At 40.8% G+C, this 22,635-nt stretch overlaps 1 long non-coding RNA gene across 2 annotated transcripts; it reads right to left on the bottom strand.

Moving 5' to 3' along the window:
• Positions 1-12,614: 12,614 nt before the first annotated feature.
• On the bottom strand, positions 12,615-21,978 carry LOC110503057 (uncharacterized). Of its 2 annotated transcripts, none has more exons than XR_002470428.3 (3): positions 21,696-21,978; positions 17,066-17,177; positions 12,615-13,002 (listed from the first exon to the last, which is right to left on the bottom strand). It is a non-coding gene; the product is annotated as an uncharacterized LOC110503057 (long non-coding RNA). The 2 variants fall into 2 exon arrangements; XR_016491196.1 differs by having other exon boundaries at positions 12,615-12,999; positions 21,696-21,847.
• Between the last annotated feature and the right edge of the window lie 657 nt (positions 21,979-22,635).

The following is a 22,635-nucleotide window of genomic DNA, read 5'->3' as shown; positions in this document are numbered from 1 at the left end:
GCCCAGATGTTCTCCTGACCCTGTGACATGACCAGGGAAAACTGCAAGCTCTAGCATTAGACCAATGTCCAATCTGCATCTGCATTTTGGATCATGATACAGTTTAACCTCTATGGGATTGGTGTGTCCCCTGCGGGATGGTTGAGCTACTTAGGCTAATGTTATTAGCATGAGGTTGGAAGTAACAAGAACATTTCCCAGGACATAGACATACAGTGCCTTGCGAAAGTATTCGGCCCCCTTGAACTTTGCGACCTTTTGCCACATTTCAGGCTTCAAACATAAAGATATAAAACTGTATTTTTTTGTGAAGAATCAACAACAAGTGGGACACAATCATGAAGTGGAACGACATTTATTGGATATTTCAAACTTTTTTAACAAATCAAAAACTGAAAAATTGGGCGTGCAAAATTATTCAGCCCCCTTAAGTTAATACTTTGTAGCGCCACCTTTTGCTGCGATTACAGCTGTAAGTCGCTTGGGGTATGTCTCTATCAGTTTTGCACATCGAGAGACTGACATTTTTTCCCATTCCTCCTTGCAAAACAGCTCGAGCTCAGTGAGGTTGGATGGAGAGCATTTGTGAACAGCAGTTTTCAGTTCTTTCCACAGATTCTCAATTGGATTCAGGTCTGGACTTTGACTTGGCCATTCTAACACCTGAATATGTTTATTTTTGAACCATTCCATTGTAGATTTTGCTTTATGTTTTGGATCATTGTCTTGTTGGAAGACAAATCTCCGTCCCAGTCTCAGGTCTTTTGCAGACTCCATCAGGTTTTCTTCCAGAATGGTCCTGTATTTGGCTCCATCCATCTTCCCATCAATTTTAACCATCTTCCCTGTCCCTGCTGAAGAAAAGCAGGCCCAAACCATGATGCTGCCACCACCATGTTTGACAGTGGGGATGGTGTGTTCAGCTGTGTTGCTTTTACGCCAAACATAACATTTTGCATTGTTGCCAAAAAGTTCAATTTTGGTTTCATCTGACCAGAGCACCTTCTTCCACATTTTTGGTGTGTCTCCCAGGTGGCTTGTGGCAAACTTTAAACAACACTTTTTATGGATATCTTTAAGAAATGGCTTTCTTCTTGCCACTCTTCCATAAAGGCCAGATTTGTGCAATATACGACTGATTGTTGTCCTATGGACAGAGTCTCCCACCTCAGCTGTAGATCTCTGCAGTTCATCCAGAGTGATCATGGGCCTCTCGGCTGCATCTCTGATCAGTCTTCTCCTTGTATGAGCTGAAAGTTTAGAGGGACGGCCAGGTCTTGGTAGATTTGCAGTGGTCTGATACTCCTTCCATTTCAATATTATCGCTTGCACAGTGCTCCTTGGGATGTTTAAAGCTTGGGAAATCTTTTTGTATCCAAATCCGGCTTTAAACTTCTTCACAACAGTATCTCGGACCTGCCTGGTGTGTTCCTTGTTCTTCATGATGCTCTCTGCGCTTTTAACGTACCTCTGAGACTATCACAGTGCAGGTGCATTTATACGAAGACTTGATTACACACAGGTGGATTGCATTTATCATCATTTGTCATTTAGGTCAACATTGGATCATTCAGAGATCCTCACTGAACTTCTGGAGAGAGTTTGCTGCACTGAAAGTAAAGGGGCTGAATAATTTTGCACGCCCAATTTTTCTGTTTTTGCTTTGTTAAAAAAGTTTGAAATATCCAATAAATGTCGTTCCACTTCATGATTGTGTCCCACTTGTTGTTGATTCTTCACAAAAAATACAGTTTTATATCTTTATGTTTGAAGCCTGAAATGTGGCAAAAGGTCGCAAAGTTCAAGGGGGCCGAATACTTTCGCAAGGCACTGTACTGTACTCTATATCATCTACTGCATCTTTATGTAATACATGTATCACTAGCCACTTTAAACTATGCCACTTTGTTTACATACCCTACATTTCTCATCTCATATGTATATACTGTACTCGATATCATCTACTGCATCTTGCCTATGCCGTTCTGTACCATCACTCATTCATATATTTTTATGTACATATTCTTTATCCCTTTACACTTGTGTGTATAAGGTAGTAGTTTTGGAATTGTTAGGTTAGATTAGTCGTTGGTTATTACTGCATTGTCAGAACTAGAAGCACACGCATTTCGCTACACTCTCATTAACATCTGCTAACCTTGTGTATGTGACAAATACATTTGATTTGATTTTGATTTGATTTTTGTTGCGCTGCTTTGCTTAACTTGGCCAGGTCACAGATATAAATGAGAACTTGTTCTCAACTGGCCTACCTGGCTAAATAAGTAAAGGTGGGAAAAATAATAATATATATATATACTATTACAGTGAAATAATACCATGCTATTCTTTGAGGAGAGTGCACAATTATGAACTTGAAAATGTATTAATAAACCAGATAGGCACATTTGGGCAGTCTTGATACAACATTTTGAACATATATACAATGGTTCATTGGATCAGTGTTAAAACTTTGCACATACACTGCTGCCATCTAGTGGCCAAAATCTAAATTGGGCCTGGGCTGGAATAATACATTATGGCCTTTATCTTGCATTTCAAAGCTGATGGTAAAAAATGTAAATACGCAGGTTTTTCTTTGTATCATCTTTTACCAGATCTAATGTGTTAAATTCTCCTCCATTAATTTCACATTTACACAAACTTCAAAGTGTTTCCTTTCAAATGGTATCAAGAATATGCATATCCTTGCTTCAGATCCTGAGCTACAGGCAGTTAGATTTGGGTATGCCATTCTTTTGCGAGAAATGAAGAAAAGCATCCGATCCTTAAGAGGTGGTGTGCCAGCATGCAGACAAAACAGGCCCTTCGCAATATGTAAAATACAATTGCAAGGAAAACAAGGTTTGGAAAGCAAATGGCTCCTGCCAGACTCGGTGGCAGGACAAAGTGACTAAGGGTGCAGTTGAAATCAAAACGAATGAGTGCGAAGAGAACCAAGTGTACTTCTTCAATGAACCAAAATTGGTTCCATATAGAACCCTGTATGGGAATTATGGCAAGGGCTACTGCCAATAAATCATCATATTTTCAGCTAAGAATATAATAGAATGAACAATTAAATAACGGACAAAAGAATATAAGCGTCATTTTGAGATTTTATTATCATTACATTCATACCCAAACACAAATAAATCAGTTAATGCAAACATACATAGTTTGGAAATATGCACTGATGGCCAGGCAGGCAACTCTTTCTTTGAATGATGGCCCACGTCAATCTTGATACCATCTCTGGCTGACTTCTCTATGGAACAGTACAGTATGGGTTGTTGCCTGGCTGCTTGCTGAGAAGAAGAAGAAAAGGCAAACAAAAAAAGGAGTTAATCTGCCAAAAGGAAGACAAAATGCAGACGTGTAATTATGATGATGTAGAAGAACAACTTGTTGTCATCAGCAGCAGCAGCAGCCCGAAAGAGCACATCCTCTACCTCGGATAGTTGGGTTCCTGCCAGACTCTGAGCAAAACACATAGGTAGTATTTTAAAAGTCATGTAATGATTAACTATTGAATCACCGAGACTTATAAATCATGTAGATGCAGTACATACCTCCTCTTAGTCCACTGCCCATCACGCGCATTCAACCGAGGTCAGCAACATTCAGTCCAGTCTGCCTCCATGAAACATAGTCCTCTCACGGGTTAATGTACATCATTTAGTGGAATTAAATTGTCCTGTGTGAATTTTCATAAGTCATCATGTATCTTAGGTATCCAACACAACTATCACACGTGCACAGCATACAGAGACGATTTTGAGATGGATTTCTCCTGCAGCTCCTCAGCGGGTTGCTGCTGGAGTATTTTATGTTTTATTTATTTAACCTTTATTTCACTAGACAAGTTAGTTAAGAACAAATTCTTACTTACAATGAGGAAAACATACGCTAAAGCAAACAGTAGGAATACCTTACTAATATTGAGTTGCACTCCCCCCCTCCCCTTTTGCCCTCAGAACAGCCTCAGTGTTTGGGTGAATGGGCTATACAAGTGGTCAAATGTTCCACAGGGATGCTGGCCCATGATGACTCCAGATTATTCCCACAATTGTGTCAAGTTCGATGGCCACCCCTCAGAGCCTGGTTCCTCTCTAGGTTTCTTCCTTGGATCCTACCATTCTAGGGAGTTTTTCAGAGCCACCGTGCTTCTACATCTGCATTGCTTGCTGTTTGGGGTTTTAGGCTGGGTTTCTGTATAGCACTTTGTGACATCGGCTGATGTAAAAATGGCTTTATAAATACATTTGATTGTGACTCCAAACTAAAATACTGAAATAAAAGTAACAATTAGCTTATTGCCAATGTCAGGTTGGGTATTTATCTCTATTTGGCTTGTAGGTTTATTTGTAAGACTTAGCTAGCTTGCCAAGATGCTTATTAAAAGTAACCTTAGCCTACCTAACCTTGCGCTTCCGAGTGGTGCAGCGGTCTAAGGCACTGCATCTTCATGCTAGAGGCGTCACTACAGACCCTGGTTAAATTCCAGGCTGTATCACAACCGGCCGTGATTGGGAGTCCCATAGGGCGGCGCACAATTGGTCCAGTGTTGTCCGGGTTTGGCTGTGATAGACCGTCATTGAAAATAAGAATTTGTTCTTAACTGACTTGCCTAGTTAAATAAAAAAAGCTTTTCCCTTTCTAGCAAGCTAACGTTAGCTAGGTAGCTTACAAACAGTGGTCAAACTTTGAAACAAACTCATAGCTATCTAGCCCAGTGGAACTCAACTCTTACCCTACGAGGTCCTGAGCTTGCTGGTTTTCTATTCTACCTGATAATTGCACACACCTAGTGTTCCAGGTCTAAATCAGTCCCTGACTTGAAGGGAACAATGAACAAATGCAGTGGAACTAGCTTTGGGGTCCAGAGTTGAGTTTGAGGGATCTAGCCAATAGTTTGTCACATGAATATGGCTTAATGTACTTGAATTACATAATGCTTACCTTAATAAATTGAAAAATAACGTGCTAATTGGTAGGGTATTTTAAACCATCGTCCTCTTGAGTTTTCATGTTGGAATGGCAGTTGGTGGGCCATTCATTTGATTTGACCAAAAGGTTCTATAGAGAACCCCAATTAACCAATTCTTAGAGTGCATCCTTTCATTAAACACATTATTGTCTCTTGCTTTTTTCCAGCATTTGGTTCACAACAGCACAGGTTTGTATGAACCTTGTTGTTTGCAACTCCAACCTCGACAACAATGTTGCAAAATACAAACGAGAGCGTGAACGTGTCGGAGGAGACAGCTAGACATTTTTCTGACCAGGAGAATTCATGCAGCATCATTAATACGGACATACATTGCAATGCCAAGCAGCTAAAACAAACATAAAAGCAGCTACTGTATCGTTAGCTGTTATTTCAGCGATTGACATGACTGTTCGTTTTTGTTCGCTGCTGTTGGCTAAACTCCACGTTCGCCTGCACTCTGCGGTAGGGATGGAATCCTCAAGGTTCTCTGCCTTCAATGGGTTTATATATAGAACCTTCTTTAATCTCGTCCAAAGAAACAAGAGGTTCTATATAGAACCCCAAATAACCCTTTTTTTTCAAAGTGTGTAGTCCACTCTATACAGTGACAGGGCTTCATCTTTCGGTTTTTACTGACATGCTGCAAGTTCATATGGCTGGTTATGACTTCTTTCTGTAATCAGTAGACCACATTAAGCTGGGTTTATCATAAAGCCTTCTTTAAGTGATGTGTAATCCAAGAATGTTCCAGTATCTAATCTTGGGAGTGGTACACCCGCGCTTGTGTGCACTAATGTACACAACAGGATTTAGTGATCCTTTCTGATCAGCGAGTTATAATTCTGCATTCAATGTTGTGTTTACGTTTATATCTTAGTCATATAGCAGACACTCGTATCCAGTGCGATTTACAGTAAGTGCATTCAAATACAGGCATAGTACTGCATTGTAGGCAAGGGTTGTAACGGAAATCATTCTGTTCCAAACAGAACCACATTTTTTTTTTTCATTCTAGTGTTCTGAGCAGAAAAATAAAGTTCTGAACCGGTTCAAACCAAAAAGAGAGACGGTGTATATAGGTTGTGTTCATCATTATTTTAACCTGTGAAATCGAAGTAGCTTTTACATTTAGCGCATGTGTTTACTACTCCAATTAGCAAGGATAGAGCAGCTTGCTATGGATAAGTTGATAGTTGTTTACAAGTTTGATTTGTCAGAAGAGTTCATTGTTGAGGGGAAAGAGCAAGAGAGCGAGAGAGAGCGTGTGACATGACGTGAATTGGAAGGTGTTTAGGCAATTGCTAGCGTCATAACTTCACTGAAATGAAGAATTACACTACATTACCAAAAGTAGGTAGTCAAACATATCATTCCAAAATCATGGATATTAATAATATGGAGTTGGTCCCTCCTTTGCTGCTATAACAGCCTCCACTCTTCTGGGAAGGCTTTCCAGCAGATGTTAGAACGTTGCTGTGGGGACTTCCTTTCATTCAGCCACGAGAGCGTTACTGAGGTTGTGCACTGATGTTGGGCGATTAGGCCTGGCTCTCAGTCGGCGCTCCAATTTATTGCAAAGATGTTCGATGGAGTTGAAGTCAGAGCTCGGTGCAGGTCAGTCAAGTTCTTCTGCACCGATCTCGACAAACCATTTGAACTCGTTTCGTGCACGGGGGCATTGTCATGCTGAAACAGGAAAGGACCTGCTCCAAACTGTTTCCACAAACTTGGAAGCACAGAAGAGTCTAGAATGTCATTGTATGCTGTAGCCTTAAGACTTTTGTTCACTGGAACTAAGGGGCCTAACCCAAACCATGAAAAAACAGATCATTGTTACTCCTCCAACAAACTTTACAGTTGACACTATGTATTCGGGCAGGTATTGTTCTCCTGGCATCCGCAAAACCCAGATTTGTCCGTCGGACTGCCAGATGGTGAAGCGTGATTCATCACTCCAGGGAATGTGTTTCCACTGCTCCAGAGTCTGATGGAGACAAGCTTTACACCACTCCAGCCGACGCTTGGCATTGCGCATGGTGATCTTAGGCTTGTGTACGGCTGTTCGGCAATGGAAAACCATTTCATGAAGCTCCCAACGAGCAGTTATTTAGCTGACTTTGCTTCCAGAGGCAGTTTGGAACTGTTGCAACCGAGGACAGATGATTTTCACACGCTACAAGCTTTAGCGGTCCTGTTCTGTGAGCTTGTGTGCCAATAACAGCACTTACAGTTGGCCGGGGCAGCTCTAGCAGGGCAGAAATTTGACGAACTGACTTGTTGGAAAGGTGTCATCCTATGACGGCACCACGTTGAAAATCACTGAGCTCTTCACTACGGCCATTCTATTTCCATTGTTTGTCTATGCAGATTGCATAGCTGTGTGCTCCATTTTCTACACCTGTCAGCAACGGGTGTGTCTGAGATGGCCAAATCCACTAATTTGAAGGGTTGTCCACATACTTTTGTATATATAGTGTATTTACTAGACATAGGGAATACACAGAGTGTACAAAACATTAGGAACACCCGCTCTTTCCATGACATAGACTGACTAGGTAAATCCAGGTGAAAGCTATCATCTCTTATTGATGACACACGTTAAATCCACTTCAATCAGTGGAAATGAAGGGGAGGATACATGTTAGAGAAGCATCTTTAAGCCTTGAGGCAATTGAGACATGGATTGGGTATGTGGGCCATTCAGAGGCGCACCGGTTTAAGTGTGTCAAGAACTTCACTCAACAATTTCCCATGTGTATCAAATATAATTAACCACCCAAAGGACATCCAGACAACTTGACACAAATGTGGGAAGCATTGGCATCACCATGGGCCAGCATCCCTGTGGAACGCTTTGGACAACTTGTAGTCCATGCCCCAAATAATTTAGAGTAACTAAGTGTTAGGAAATGTCTGTATATGTTGCTGGGAGATGTAGCAAAATGAAAGTGTAACTGCTGTCCTTGTGATCTTGGCCTGTAAAAAAATGCAATATTTATCAAGATAATTGAAGTCCACAAAGATTTCTAATCAGCATTCCCTGTTGAAAGTATATGACCTTCTCTCTCTCTCTCTCTTTTCCTGGGCACTCATAAAGGGTTCTTGATTTAGTTGATTACAGATGGCGGGGCAGTGGTAGTGTCAGTGATTATTATAATAACACACTTGACTAATGAGGTAGCATGTTTGTATCAGCCGTGGGATCTTGACTGAGTGGCGGGTGGGGAACGGGGTTGTCCAAAGTAACTCCGACCCCTGTTTTGCATGTGAAAGAAGTGCAGGCTTTTCTCTCTGTCTGAGTCTGAAGGGGTGGGACCCTCAACTGACCAACATACATCAATCTCAGTGAGGGGATGCGATGGGGGAACGTGAAGTGCAATGTGGTAGCTGCCAGGAAGCAATCCCCACTGCATACCAACCGTTGCATGCCAAAAATATAAGTCCCTCATGGCAAACCCTATAATCACAACCTCCCGCCAAGCCAGCACCAAACCCAGACAAAAAACTGTCCAAAACATGCAAATGACCTCCCTCTTATAAAGAAACAAACATCCTCTATGAAATAGATCTATCTTGTTCTGTCATCCAGAGACCTCCAGACCTTGGCACCTACAGTCAGAAAAATCAGAATGGTGACATTTGCGTGGTTTTCTATCGCTCATTTGCACATCACATCAATGATATCATGTCACCGTGTGGGACTGTGGGTCAATTAACATTGTCGGATTGGGCGCCCTGATTCTAGTTTGTGAGCTAGGCAGGCTACTGGGAAGGTGTCACACTCAGAAGTACGAGATGGGGAGGGGGGTGGTGGTAGGTTGACCTCAGGTCTCCCCACTGGTAGCGGGGGAACCTATCAAATAGCACACCTCTAACTTTGTACAGTACTAATGCAATTAGTCAAATCAATCACACTACGAAATACTACCAAATAAACCATCATTTAGACTTGACTCTTGGTTGACAGTGTTGGGGAATGGGGAATGTATTGCCATTGACAGGCTGAGAACTACATAATGGAAATTAGGTTTGTAATGTTAACACTGCTTTACTAAAATTACATTGGCCAATACAGTACTGTAAACAATACATGATTACAATACAGGTGGAAGGCCTTATGATCGCCATCCCCATGAGCGCGCCACCCCCCTCCTCACCATGGGTGAGGTATGCAATGTCATCAATTCAGACATATGTCAGGCTGGGATGCCAAAAGGTTTTTCATGAACAATGAGGGCATTTACTGAGATGTCGATGAGAACCTATGGCCAAATGCTCAAGACCGGCTTGATTAACAACTAGTGACTGATAAATGTTTCTTTCATTAATTTGATTTGTTTCATTTGACTACAGTACACCAATGTTGTAATTATATCTGAACAATACATTTATTTTCATATCAATGATCACCCCTTTGATCACAAATGGGATAGAAATGATGGAAATTAGATTTTCAGTCCATTTTAATGGGTAGTCCAAGTTTATTGCCTAATGTAAAAACAGTGAAATTCAATGCAATTGACACTTGGTACTGTAGAATTACATTGAAAAGGGCAATTTAAAATGTGTATCTTGCATTTTTTTGCTATTGGATTAAGATAGGTGCCAGCGGGACACCTGTCAACAGCTTCCTGTGAAATTGGGGTCGCGCAATTCAAATAAATAATCATAAAATTATGGATATTAAACATCTAGGTACATACAAGTGTCTTATATCGGCTAAAAGTGTATATTATTGTTAATCTAACTGCATTGTCCGCTGGATAATAGGCTTCACAGAGAAAGCATGCCATACGATTGTTTGAGGATGGCGCCCCACATCAAAAAAAATTCTACCAGCACAGGCTTCATAAATCACAAATAGCAATTAAATAGCAATTAAATATTCACAAACTTTTGTGAAATCTTCCTCTGATTTACAATCCAAAGGGTCCCATAAAATCCTTCTTTATATCCCAAAAAGTCGCCATCTATTTGAGTAATCCCCTCCTTCAACATGCAGAGAAAGGAATCCAAAAAGCTACCGTTAAACTTTGGTAAAACAAGTCAAAATACATTTCCTCAGGTACCCTAAAATGTAATTACACTATAATATTTCATATGGAAATAAGTATGTTGAATAGAAAATAAAAATAAGTGCGCATCATCTTCGTCGCACGCACAAAGACTGATTTCCAACTCTGACTCCCAGTATCAAAATGCTAAATTATTCCTTGTTTGGGAAGAAACAAGCCTGAAACCTTGAATAAAGACTTTTGACATCTAGTAGAAGCCATAGGAATTGCAATCTGGGAGCTGGAATTGCATATAACCCATAGCTTTCCGTTTTAAGAGCATGGGCTTTCAAAAAAAAGATTCTGGTTGGTTTTTCTTTAGATTTTCTCCTAGAATATCAATTGTGTTATAGTCTCTTACATTATTTTAACATTCTACAACCTTCAAAGTGTTTTCTATCCAACGGTACCAATTATATGCATGTCCTGGCTTCTGGGCCTGAGTAACAGGCAGTTTACTTTGGGCATGTCAGTCAGACAGGAAGTGGAGAAAAATAGACCCTAGCCTGATTAAAACACATATGGTATATTGAGAAGATGTTATGTTATGATTTGGTGATTATATCAATGTTCTCATGGTATTTGGATCTATGATTTTGTGATGAAAGATATCTCCAAATGACATTTATGCATAATCAATTATTTTGAATGTAAGACCAGTTTTGAGTTTTCCATTCGGTGTTAAGAAAATTCACCACATACTTGTGAAAATAGCACCAAAAGGATTGAAAAAAAACTGTAAGAAGGAAGGGTATCCGAGGCGGCCTTCCCAGACAAGCACTTACTTTTCAGCCAGATGGGGCACAGGGAGGGAGGGGCGGAGGGTGTTGTAGACCGTGGGAGGGGAGGGCTGGTATACTGTGGACTGTGAACTGGTAAGTTACCGTTGTACACTGAACAAAAATATAAATGCAACATGTAAAGTGTTGGTCCCATGTTTCATGAGCTGAAAAAAAACATCCTGAAATGTTCCATACATGCAAAAAGCTTATTACTCTCAAATGTGCATGAATTTGTTTGCGTCCCTGTTAGTGAGCATTTCTCTTTTGCAAAGATAATCCATCCACCTGACAGGTGTGGCATATCAAGAAGTTCATTAAACAGCATGGTCATTACAAAGGTGCACCTTGTGCTGGGGACCATAAGAAGCCTCCAATGTCGTTTTAGAGAAATTAGCAGTATGTTCAATCAGCCTCACAATCGCAGACCACTTGTAAACACGCCAGCCCAGGACCTCCACATCAGGCTTCTTTACCTGTGAGATCGTCTTAGGGGTGGTGGGGTGGTGCTGAGGAGTATTTATGTCTGTAATTAAGCCCTTTTGTGGGGAAAATTTAATTTTGATTGGCTGGGCCTGTCTCCCATGTGGGTCGGTCTGGTTACTAAGTGGGTGGGCCTATGCCCTCCAAGGTCCACCCATGGCTGCACCCCTGCCCAGTCACGTGAAATCCATAGATTGGGGCCTAATTAATGTATTTCTGTTGACTGATTTACTTATATGAACTGTAACTCAGTAAAATCTTTGACATATTTGCATGTTGAATTTATACTTTTGCTCAGTATATGCATTTATGTGAGTGTGTGCATTTGTGTGTGCATTTTTAGGTGTGTGTGTGTGCGTGTGTGTGTGTGTGTGTGTTTACTTGGCAGAGCCTTCTTCCCATATTGTGTAAGAAGAAGTGTTCCATATGCAAAGCGCTCTGAGCCTCAGCCCTGAACCTGCACTAATCGATTTGTCTGTGAAGCCAAGGTGGTCACACTGAGACCCACAATGCACCTCTTGCTTTGTGAAATCACAGGCCCTCTGCCGGTCACCTCTGTCAGTCAAGGCAACACTGAAGAAAATAACAGGATGGAACTTTAACCCCTTACACTCTGTCAAAGGAATTTTTGCACCAAGGCTATTACAGTTTTGTGTTTTTATATTAGTTATTATTTCTGTTTGTTTTACGATTTTTATTCAAATTCAGTTTCAGCTAGTTTTCCGATCTGATTTTCTAGTTTGTATTTAGTTTTTGTTTGAAAAATATTTATATTTCGTTTTTAAATGATTTTGTTTCAGTTTTAGTGTTATGGGGCGTTCACATCATGCAATTGACTTAGCAGAACTTCTGAGTTCCGACTGGGAAATGTCCCTTGAATGACCATCCAAGTCGTATTTATAAGTGGGAAACTCTGAGAAGATGTTGCCGAGTTGTGACGTTTCACCATTGGCCTTTGACCTTTTCAACCAAAAGATGACAACAAATCCGTTGTTGGCAATTACACACTTGTGGATAATGTAGCTAGTTTGACCATATTGTCAATGTTAAGAAAGCTAACTAGCTAACTTTACATTATGATCTTATTGGTTGAAGAAATGTTCCGACTTCAAAGCACACAATGTCGAACTACTTAGGGGTTAGCTCAGTTTTCATATTGCAGATACATTTGAGGTTCTATTAAATTATATGCTTCCATAATTTCTAATCCCCCTTTATTTATTTATTATTATTAGTTCTTTATTTATTATTACTACTACCTTACTACCCCTCCCCTGATTGGAGTAAACTAACTGACATCAACACTTCCACTCCATTCTGTTTTATTCTAATTCCATTGAGCTCCAACAATGAAGTTTAATTGTTTCAAACGAGATTGTCACTATCTTAAAAAATACTTTTAACAGCAACTGCTGGTGTTGTTTGCATTAAGTCATCATTACTAGAACAAATTATTATACTGAACAACGATGTATAAATATATTTAAATTGGAGCCAAAATAGTTTACATTTCCGTGTGATTATGAACAGTAAACAAACCATTTTTATAAAGAAACTGACAATATATAACACAGAATATGGCAGAAATAAGGCCCCAAATAATTATAATAATTTCAATTCAGCTTGCAGGAACAGGTACTGGAACTACAGTAGTTGTTGACATCTCCATGGCCAGGTGGAACAAAGTCGTCTGCTGAGAGATGAAATTAGTTTGACATACGTGAGTAATAAAAACTACACAAATACTCACAAAAAATACAAGACAATGACACAAAACAGCTAGCTTACGTAGAGGCAAGTAAAATACTACAGTATTAGTGTGCAATGGAGAAAATAAATTCACTGTGTTCCGGGTAGACTTTGACCTGGTGTCGTTAGAGGCCCAGATGGCAGTGAGCAGGAAGGATCTCATTCATATTGATGTTAGTGATTTTGACTGGGTCACTCTCTCGCTGACCAACAAACACAAAGAGATCTTTTAACAGACACAAATACAAACTACTTAGATCATCATTCATAACAAAGTTTACTGACGACTCCATAATTGATTGTGGTCATTGGGGACTCTATTCAATCAGAGGTTTACTGCGTTGAAACTGTCAAATTCACAAGCCCTCCTGGCATTATACCTAAAGCGGACATTGGATTTGGCTGCACGGAGTTGTATTAAGAGAAATCCCATGCAGCCTTGTTTACAACACTGTTTGAACACTGGAATGTGAGATGTAACCCAGCTAATAATTCTAGGGAGAAAGAATGTTTTGTATTGTTACACCTGATGTTCCCCTAATGTTTGAATGTCCAGTTTTCCATTGTATCTATGTTAGCAACATTTTCTGAGAACCTTTTTATCATGTTTTGGTGTAAAGTTAGGAGAGCATTCCCTTAATGCCAAGCATAACTTAATTACTGTCCTCAGAATATACCATTTTAATGTTCTAGATGTGTTTTATGGGATGTTGTAAGAAAATTCATGTGTCCAGTTTTCTGAGCGTTAAGAGAATATTCTGTCAATGTTCCACCCAACATACACAAAACGTGGTTGCCATGTTTTCAGAATATACAATTGTAATGTTCTAGACATGTTTCATGGGACTTTGCAAGAACATTAATGCCCCAAGTTTTCTGAGGGTTAGTATGGTGCCAGGATAACAACCTCTCCCTCAAAATGATGAAGACAAAGGAGATGATTGTGGACTACAGGAAAAATAGGACCGAGCACGCTCCCATTCTCATCAATGGTGCTGCAGTGGAGCAGGTTGAGAGCTTCAAGTTCCTTGGTGTCCACATCACCAACAAACTAACATGGTCCAAGCACACCAAGACAGTCATGAAGCAGGCATGACAAAACCTATTCCCTAACAGGTGTCCGAAAAAATTTGGTATGGGTCCTCAAATCCTCAAAAGGTTCTACAGCTAAACCATCGAGAGCATCCTGACTGGTATGGCAACTGCTAGGCCTCCGACCGTAAGGTACTACAGAGGGTAGTGCGAACGGCCCAGTACATCACTGGGGCCAAGCTTCCTGCCATCCAGGACCTCTATACCAGGCGGTGTCAGAGGAAGGTCCTAAACATTGTCAAAGACTCCAGCCACCCTGTTCATAGACTGCAAGCGGTACCGGAGCTCCAAGTCTAGGTGCAAGAGGCTTCTAAACAGCTTCTACCCCTAAGCCATAAGACTCCCGAACATCTAGTCAAATGGCTACCCAGACTATTTGCATTGCCTCCCCCCCCTCTCCACACCACTGCCACTCTCTATTGTCATCTATGTATGGTCAATTTGATAACTCTACCTACATGTACAAACTACCTCAACTGTCCGGTGCCCCCGCACATTGACTCTGTACCAGCACCCCCCTGCATATATTGTTATTTTTTGCTGCTGCTCTTTAATTACTTGTTACTTTTATCTCTTATTCTTATCCATACTTCTTTGAAACTGCACGGTTGTTAGGGGCTCGTAAGTAAGCATTTCACTGTAAGGTCTTCACCTGTTGTATTTGGCGCATGTGACTAATAAAATGTGATTTGATTTGATTTATTCTGGACAGGGCATAACTATACTGAGCTGATGAGCAAATGCCCTAGATATATCCCTTAGCGGTTAGGGTGTTCATCAAAGGTGCTGGTGGTCTGGGTTTGAGATGTGCTAGGGGAGCCACCCTATTCTCACATTCAAGGGAATGGTCTCTTGGAAACATTCCTGGCACATCACGGGAACATACCTATGAGAACATTAGTTAATTACCCAATTAGACTCTTAAGGGAACGTTCTCTAAAGTTGTGGGCAAGTTTGTTAGCTGGGAATCTACACCTCGATTAGGCTGATAGAAATCCTCATTATTTAGTTAAATGATTTTCAATTTGAGCATCATTATTTATATATAGCCTATACTTTCTCGTTCTGAACTTCTAACGTGAGTGGGACGGGTGTGGAATCGTGACAATGATCAAGAGCGGCTGCTCACCGATTTGACAGCTCCAACGCAGTTACACCTCTGACACCATCAACACATCAGCAATGCAGCTGTCGGCTATAGCCTGTTAACACTTGATCTGATTGAATCTAGGCCTTAATGTCCTCTGTCTTTCTCTCTGTGTTTGTGTGTCAGAGGGAGAGACTGTCGGTAACACATATGTGACTTGTTTCAGGAAACTACGGTGAAACTTCGGTGAAACTGGAAGGTGTGCAATTCAAATAAATAATCATAAAAATTATGGATATTAAACATTTAGGTACATAGAAGTGTCTTATATCTGTTAAAATCTTAAATTCGTGTTCATCTAACTGCACTGTCAGATTTACAGTAGGCTTTACAGCGAAAGCATGCCATGCGATTGTTTGAGGATGGGGCCCCACATCAAAATATTTTTCCACCGGCACAGGTTTCATAAATTCACAAATAGCGATTAAATATTCACTTAGGTTTTTGAAAATCTACCTCTGATTTGTCATCCCAAGAGTCCCAGCTACAACATGTAGTGTCGTTTTGTTATATAAAATGCTTCTTTATATCCCAAAAAGTAAGTTTAGTTGGCGCCATCGATTTGAGTAATCCACTCGTCTCCTCTTCATCTCAAGCGCATACACAAATTTCCAAGTCTGTGTCCTTGTACTAAAGTTAATTATTCTTCCTCATTTTGGAAGAAAGAAGCCTGAAACCTTGAACAAAGACTACTGACCCCGAGTGGAAGCCATAGGAATTGCATAGTGGGAGCTAGATTTTATTATTTTCCCATACCTTCCATTGGAAGAGCATTGGCTCTCAAAAAAAAAGAAAATTCTGGTTGGGTTTTCTTTAGATTTTCTCCTACCATATCTATTTTGATATAGCCTCCTACATTATTTTAACATTTCTACAAACTTCAGCGTGTTTTATTTCCAATGGTACCAATTATATGCATATCCTGACTTCAGGGCCTGAGCAACAGGAAGTTTACTTTGGGCACGTCAGCCAGGCGGAAATTGAGAAAAATAGACCCTAGCATGAAGAAGTCACAGGAGAGGTGTTTGAACATTTTTGGGGGGCCAAAATTCCTTCTTGAATATTTTAACTTCCACATGCCTTAATAACAAACGTGTATGCCATCTGTAAATACGAATAAGGTTGATAAATTATGAGCCCAGTTGGTTTAGGCACAGAAAAAGACAGGAACCTTCCCGCTAGCCATGATTGGCTGAGATAATGAATGGGCTGGACATGCCGAAAGATGAGTTGTCGTTTAGTCCACAGTGTAGCATCTTCTGACTATAAAATATTTTCTACTGCAGTTTTTTTTAAAGATAACGTTAGCCATGGAGAACTACAAATATGTTGCTACAAATGTGTTGCTACTGCTACTGCGCTCTACTGATACATACCCTTCTTTGTGAGACATTGGAAAACCTCCCTGATCTTTGTGGCTGAATCGACTGTGGGACCTTACAGATAATTGTATGTGTTGGGTACAGAGGTGAGTTAGTCATTACAAATTCATGTTAAACCCTATTACTGCACACAGATTGAGTCCTTGAAACGTATTATGTGACTTCTTAAGCACATTTCTACTCCTGAATTTATTTAGGCTTGCCATAACAAAGGGGTTGAATACTTATTGACTCAAGACATTTCAGCTGTAATTTTTTATTAATTTGTAAATATTCTAAAAACATGATTCCACTTGACATTATGGGGTATTGTGTGTAGGCCAGTGACACAAAATCTCAAATTAATACATTTTTGCAAACGTATGAAATAGAAATAACTGAAATACCTGTGTTCAGGCCCTTTCAGGCCCTTTGCTATGAGACTCGAAATTGAGCTCAGGTGCATCCTGTTTCCATTGATCGTCCTTGAGATGTTTCTGCAACTTGATTGGAGTCTGCCTGTGGTAAATTCAATTGATTGGTCATGATTTGGAATGGCACAAACCAGTATATAAATGATATGGTCCCTAGAAAGAGCTACGAGACAGGATTGTGTCATGGCACAGATCTGCGGAAGGGTACCAAAAAATGTTTGCAGCATTGAAAGTTCCCAAAAACACAGAGGCCTCCATTATTCTTAAATTAAAGAAGTTTGGAACCACCGATACTCTTCCTAGAGCTGGCTGCTCGACCAAACTGAGCCATCGGGGCAGAAGGGGCTTCATCAAGGAGGTGACCAAGAACCCGATGGTCACTCTGACAGATCTCCAGAGTTCCTCTGTGGAGATGGGAGAACCTTCCAGAAGGTCAACCATCTCTGCAGCACTCCACCAATCAGGCGTTTATGGTGGAGTGGCCAGACAGAAGCCACTCCTCTGTAAAAGGCACATGTTTATATTTGTTTATATATATATATTTTTTTAATTTATTTTTTAATATATATATATATATATATATTTTTTTTTAGGGTGGATCAAAATGGTTAAGCATGGTAGTGGTAGCATCATGCTGTGGGGATGTTTTTCAGCGGCAGGGATTGGGAGACTAGTCAGGATTGAGGGATAGGTGAACTGAGCAAAGTATAGAGAGAAAATCTGCTCCAGAGCTCAGACTGGGGTGAAGGTTCACGTTCCAACAGGACAACAACCTTATACAGTTATTTAAGAAAGACGTACATAAAAAAGCTTGCAATTAACAAATAATATGCATAATAATGTAGGCAGTTCATGCAAAGGATTGTTACCCACAACCAGGATTGTTACCCATAACCAGGATTGTTACCCATAACCAGGATTGTTAGCTATAACCAGGATTGTTACCCATAACCAGGATTGTTAGCTATAACCAGGATTGTTACCCATAACCAGGATTGTTAGCTATAACCAGGATTGTTACCTATAACCAGGATTGTTACCCATAACCAGGATTGTTAGCTATAACCAGGATTGTTACCCATAACCAGGATTGCCATTACAAAAATAACATTTTTGGCAAGCAATTATTGTGATTTATCCTATATTGTCCCTAACATCATTACCTCATAACAGATGTAGGACACACACACACACACACACACACACACACACACACACACACACACACACACACACACACACACACACACACACACACAATTCACGTGCAAAGTTGTCATCAAGGCAAAGGGTGGCTATTTGTAGAATCTCAAATATGAAATATATTTTGATTTGTTTAAAACTTTCTTGGTTACTACATGATTACATTGGTGATATTTCATAGCTTTGATGTCTTCACTATTATTGTACAATGTTGAAAATGTTAAAAACAGAGAAAAACTCTTGAATGCGTAGGTGTGTCTAAACCTTTTGACTGGTAGTGTATATATATTTTGTATATAGCATAGCTCAGTATTTGTATTATTTATTTGATAGTCCTTTTTGCTCATCTTTATCAATGCTGCCCAGAAGTATGGACCTGACTGTAGAAGGTGAGAGTAGAGGTAGATAACATTGTGTCGTTAAAACATAAAGAACAGACCTGTGTTGCTGGTGGAAAATGGTCTTGCATGTGTTTCAGTGTTATCTGTGTGGCCTGCTGTGTTACCCTTATAGGTCAATGAGTAATTAAAATGCCCTGTATGTCCTCTTTAATAACACCTTGTTGAATTACATTTGGTACCATTATCTGTCACTATCACCCTGGGTAGCACCTTGCTGTCTCTGACCTCCTGTGTATAGCTTGCCCTGGCATCTGTGTGCTTCTGCTTATAACCACCTGCTGTGTGTTCATGTACACAAACAGACACACATGCATATGCACACTCACACTCACGCACAATCTCCGGTCAGACACAACGAGGTCACTCTTAAGGCTACACACAGCTTGGCCACAGTGTGAAGTCCGTTCTAGACATCAACAGAGACACACATGCAGGTGCAAGCTGTTGCAAGGGCACACACACACACACCAACAAATCTATGTGTCTAAGCCAATGCTTTTATCCCACAAAGCCAATGTGTTTCTCATTTTTCATTCATCAAGCTGTTTAGCAGTGGCAAATTGAAACGTGTGTAACTGCTCATACAATTGATCAAAGGCCACCTATAAGTAGGTGTGTCAGCCACGTTGGAAAATGAGTCTCTTCACAGAAAATGGAAGCACTTCAGCTGCCAGCTATTCCTGGGCTGACTTCTAAGGGTTTTAGCATGCACAGTGTGGCTCGGGCTGTCACAGTGTGGATGTGAAGGCAATGAGAAAATGTTTCAGCCCTGTGTATTGGTGGAGGGAGGAGAGGAGCGGAGGGGAACTCATTTAATTGCTTGAGGGAGCATGACAATTGAGTGGAGAGAAAAGGGAGAAAATCTTGCGGAGTATTGATCACCTCAACTCTTCCATTCCAACTCGGACCCCCTCCCGTGCCTCTCGTCTTCCCCTAATTTAGATTTCTGTGTGTGTGTGTGTGTGTGTGTGTGTGTGTGTGTGTGTGTGTATCTGTGTGTGTTTGCATGTATCTTACTGTGTGTGTCTTTGTGAGCCTTTTTGTGTGACTGTATGTGACTGTGTATGTCTGTCTGTTTTGTGTTATAATGCGTGTGTATTGTGTATTAATGAATACTTTTGTGTTAGGCTATGTGTTTGTTATGCAGTATATGTGTCTGAGTGTGCATGTAATTCAAAATCAAAATCAAATGTATCAAAATGTATTGGTCACATGCTCTGAAAACAACCTGCATATACTGTATGTGGGAGATATCCCTGATTGATTCCTTTCCCACAGTGTGACCCTGTCTGGCTGATCTCTTCCTGTTCCTCGTCCTGAGAGAGATACACACACACACTTTCTTTCCGTGAAATTTCAGGACTTTTTGGAGTGTAAAATGTTTGACCATTAAAAATCCAATTTTCCCTAACCCTAAACCTAGCCCTAATACTAAGACTAACTTTAAGCCTTAACTTAAACCTAACCCTAAACCTAACCTTAACCCTAGCCCTAGCCCTAGCCCTAGCCCTAGCCCTAGCCCTAACCCCAAAACCCAAATCTAACCCTTAAGCGTAAAATAGCATTTCAACAAATTCAGTACCTACAAAAAGTCCTAAACCTCTATGGGGTCCTGAAAATGTAGGAAAACACACACACACACACACACACACACACACACACACACACACACACACACACACACACACACACACACACACACACACACACACACACACACACACACACACACACACTCTCTCAGATTAAACGGTGTGCAGATATTAGTAGAAAGAAGAGGAAGGGAAGTTCTACTGAGGTACACAATAGTACATTTTGGTAGACAGAAGTTGCTCTTTGGTAAAAGGGGTGAATTGGTCATCAAAAATAAAGGAGGACCAAGGAACTCCTCATATAATTAATTAAAATTCCTTTATTTGTATGGCATGTTCAATAGAAACAAAGTTTTAAATATCCGACGCGTTTCAGCTGCATGGCCTTCGTCAGGGACGAAGGGCGTCGGATTTTTAAAACTTTGTTTCTATTGAACATGCCATACAAATAAAGGCATTTTAATTAATGATTTGAAGAGTGCCTTGGTCCTCCTTTCTTTTTGGTGTGCAGATATTCTCTATCTTTTGGTATGATAACAACCATCACACAGCACTCTTGGACTCTGCACATATTGGGTGTAATATGGAGGAAAATGACAACCAAAGGCCTCAGATTTCTCTCTGCTATATCCAGACACCCCTGAGCTAAGCCTGAAAGGGACATCTTTTCCTCTCCATTCTTTGCATACATTTCTTCGGGCCTGGTCTGACTCGGTGATGTACCTCCTAAGCCTGTAGATTATCTTTATCCTTCTCTCGCTTTCCTTTGCTTGCTTCCCTCTCTTTTACCAGAGCGCTCCACGAATACATTTCTAATCAGGTGTCGGGGAGAAAAAAGAGAAGGAGAGAAAAAAAGGAATGAATGGAAGAGAATGCCTAATTGAAGCAAGGGATTTCTCCTGATCTGCGCTGAGCCCTGTCTGTGTGTAAGTATTGTAAGTACCTCTCTCTTTCTCCCTTATCTGTCCTGCCGACGAGAGAGCGAGCGACGGAGAGCAAGAGCATGTATGTATGTGTGTGTTAGAGCGAGAGTGAAAGAGAGAGAGAGAGAGAGAGAGAGTGAGACAGAGAGAGAGAGAGAGAGAGAGAGAGAGAGAGAGAGAGAGAGAGAGAGAGAGAGAGAGAGAGAGCGAGAGAGAAAGAGAGAGAGAGAGAGAGAGAGAGAGAGATAAAAGTGGTGCTGAGGTAACTACACTCTTCGTTTTCCCTTTCATTATATTTCCCATAAACTGTCTCCGTTTATGGGAAATTCTCTGAAACACACAGCACCTGCATCGTCACGCCCACTAATCACCTAAAATAAACCCTGTGACACATATTATTTGTATAGTAAGGTCACCATGACAGTGGCGGTTTTCTAAAGGCTAAGGAACTGAGTGGAGAGGCACATAGAATGATATATATTACCTGAAATGGTGTATTCCATATTGAGCTGACTTCAGCAGCCTCTTAAAAGCCTTTCCCCTGTTAAACCATGCATTACCTGCTCATGGAGCGACTGTTTATTTGTCTTACTGGTGCGTTTGTGTGTGTAAGAGAGAGAGTGTGTGACTTTCTCTGTTGGGTTAGTGTAGGCATTGGGCCCTGTTTCCTTCCTTCCTGCTCAGGGAGACATGGCCTGCTCCCCTCTTCACCAACCCCTCACCTCTCTGGGGGCACAGGTTTCGCTCAAGCTGGTCCCCCTTTCAATATGGTACTTGTGTATGTTTTTGTGTGTGTGGGTGTGAGTATGTTTGTGTGTGTAAGTGTGGGTGTGTGTGTATGTGTGAGTGTGTGTATGTGTGTGTGCCACTTGGCTGATCAGGGTGGTCCAGGAGGACTGGTCTACTTCCTGATTATCTGAAAAACACAGCACTTGCATCATCACGCCAACCAACCAACCACCCAAAATAAACCATGTGACACACACTGACCCACATGCATCTTACACTTTTTGTAAAAGACTTGATCTTTTCCTTTAAATGTGCCACCAAGGTGGCCCATATGACTCTGGTTGAGAAACACTCTATTGTCCTGTACGAGAGTTTGAGGCCTCAATGAATTCTAAGGTTAAAGCTGTAAACATGAAGGTGAATAGAGTGAAGGCAGCAGTAGAGAATTCAAATATTTCATCATTGAAATGCAGAGCGGCTTATTCCAGGTCAGAGCGGTATCATGTTGCCAATCAGCTAGCCAGGCGAGAACCTTCATCAGTTTTTGATTGCATTTAGAATGCCTAATTAAATAAAATATGACATTATGTAAATGTTTGTGTCTTTGCCATATGGCCCCGGGCACGAGCAGCTGAGCGTTTTGGAGCTATGGGAGCGTATTGGTGTGTGAGAGAGAGAAAGTGTGTGTCAGAGGG

Source organism: Oncorhynchus mykiss, chromosome 23 (assembly GCF_057628025.1).
Source record: "Oncorhynchus mykiss isolate SJ-2025 chromosome 23, ASM5762802v1, whole genome shotgun sequence".
Classification (NCBI taxonomy): Eukaryota; Metazoa; Chordata; class Actinopteri; order Salmoniformes; family Salmonidae; genus Oncorhynchus; species Oncorhynchus mykiss.
The sequence above is the reverse complement of the archived record's forward strand: the minus strand, read 5'-3'. Positions and strand labels throughout refer to the sequence as shown.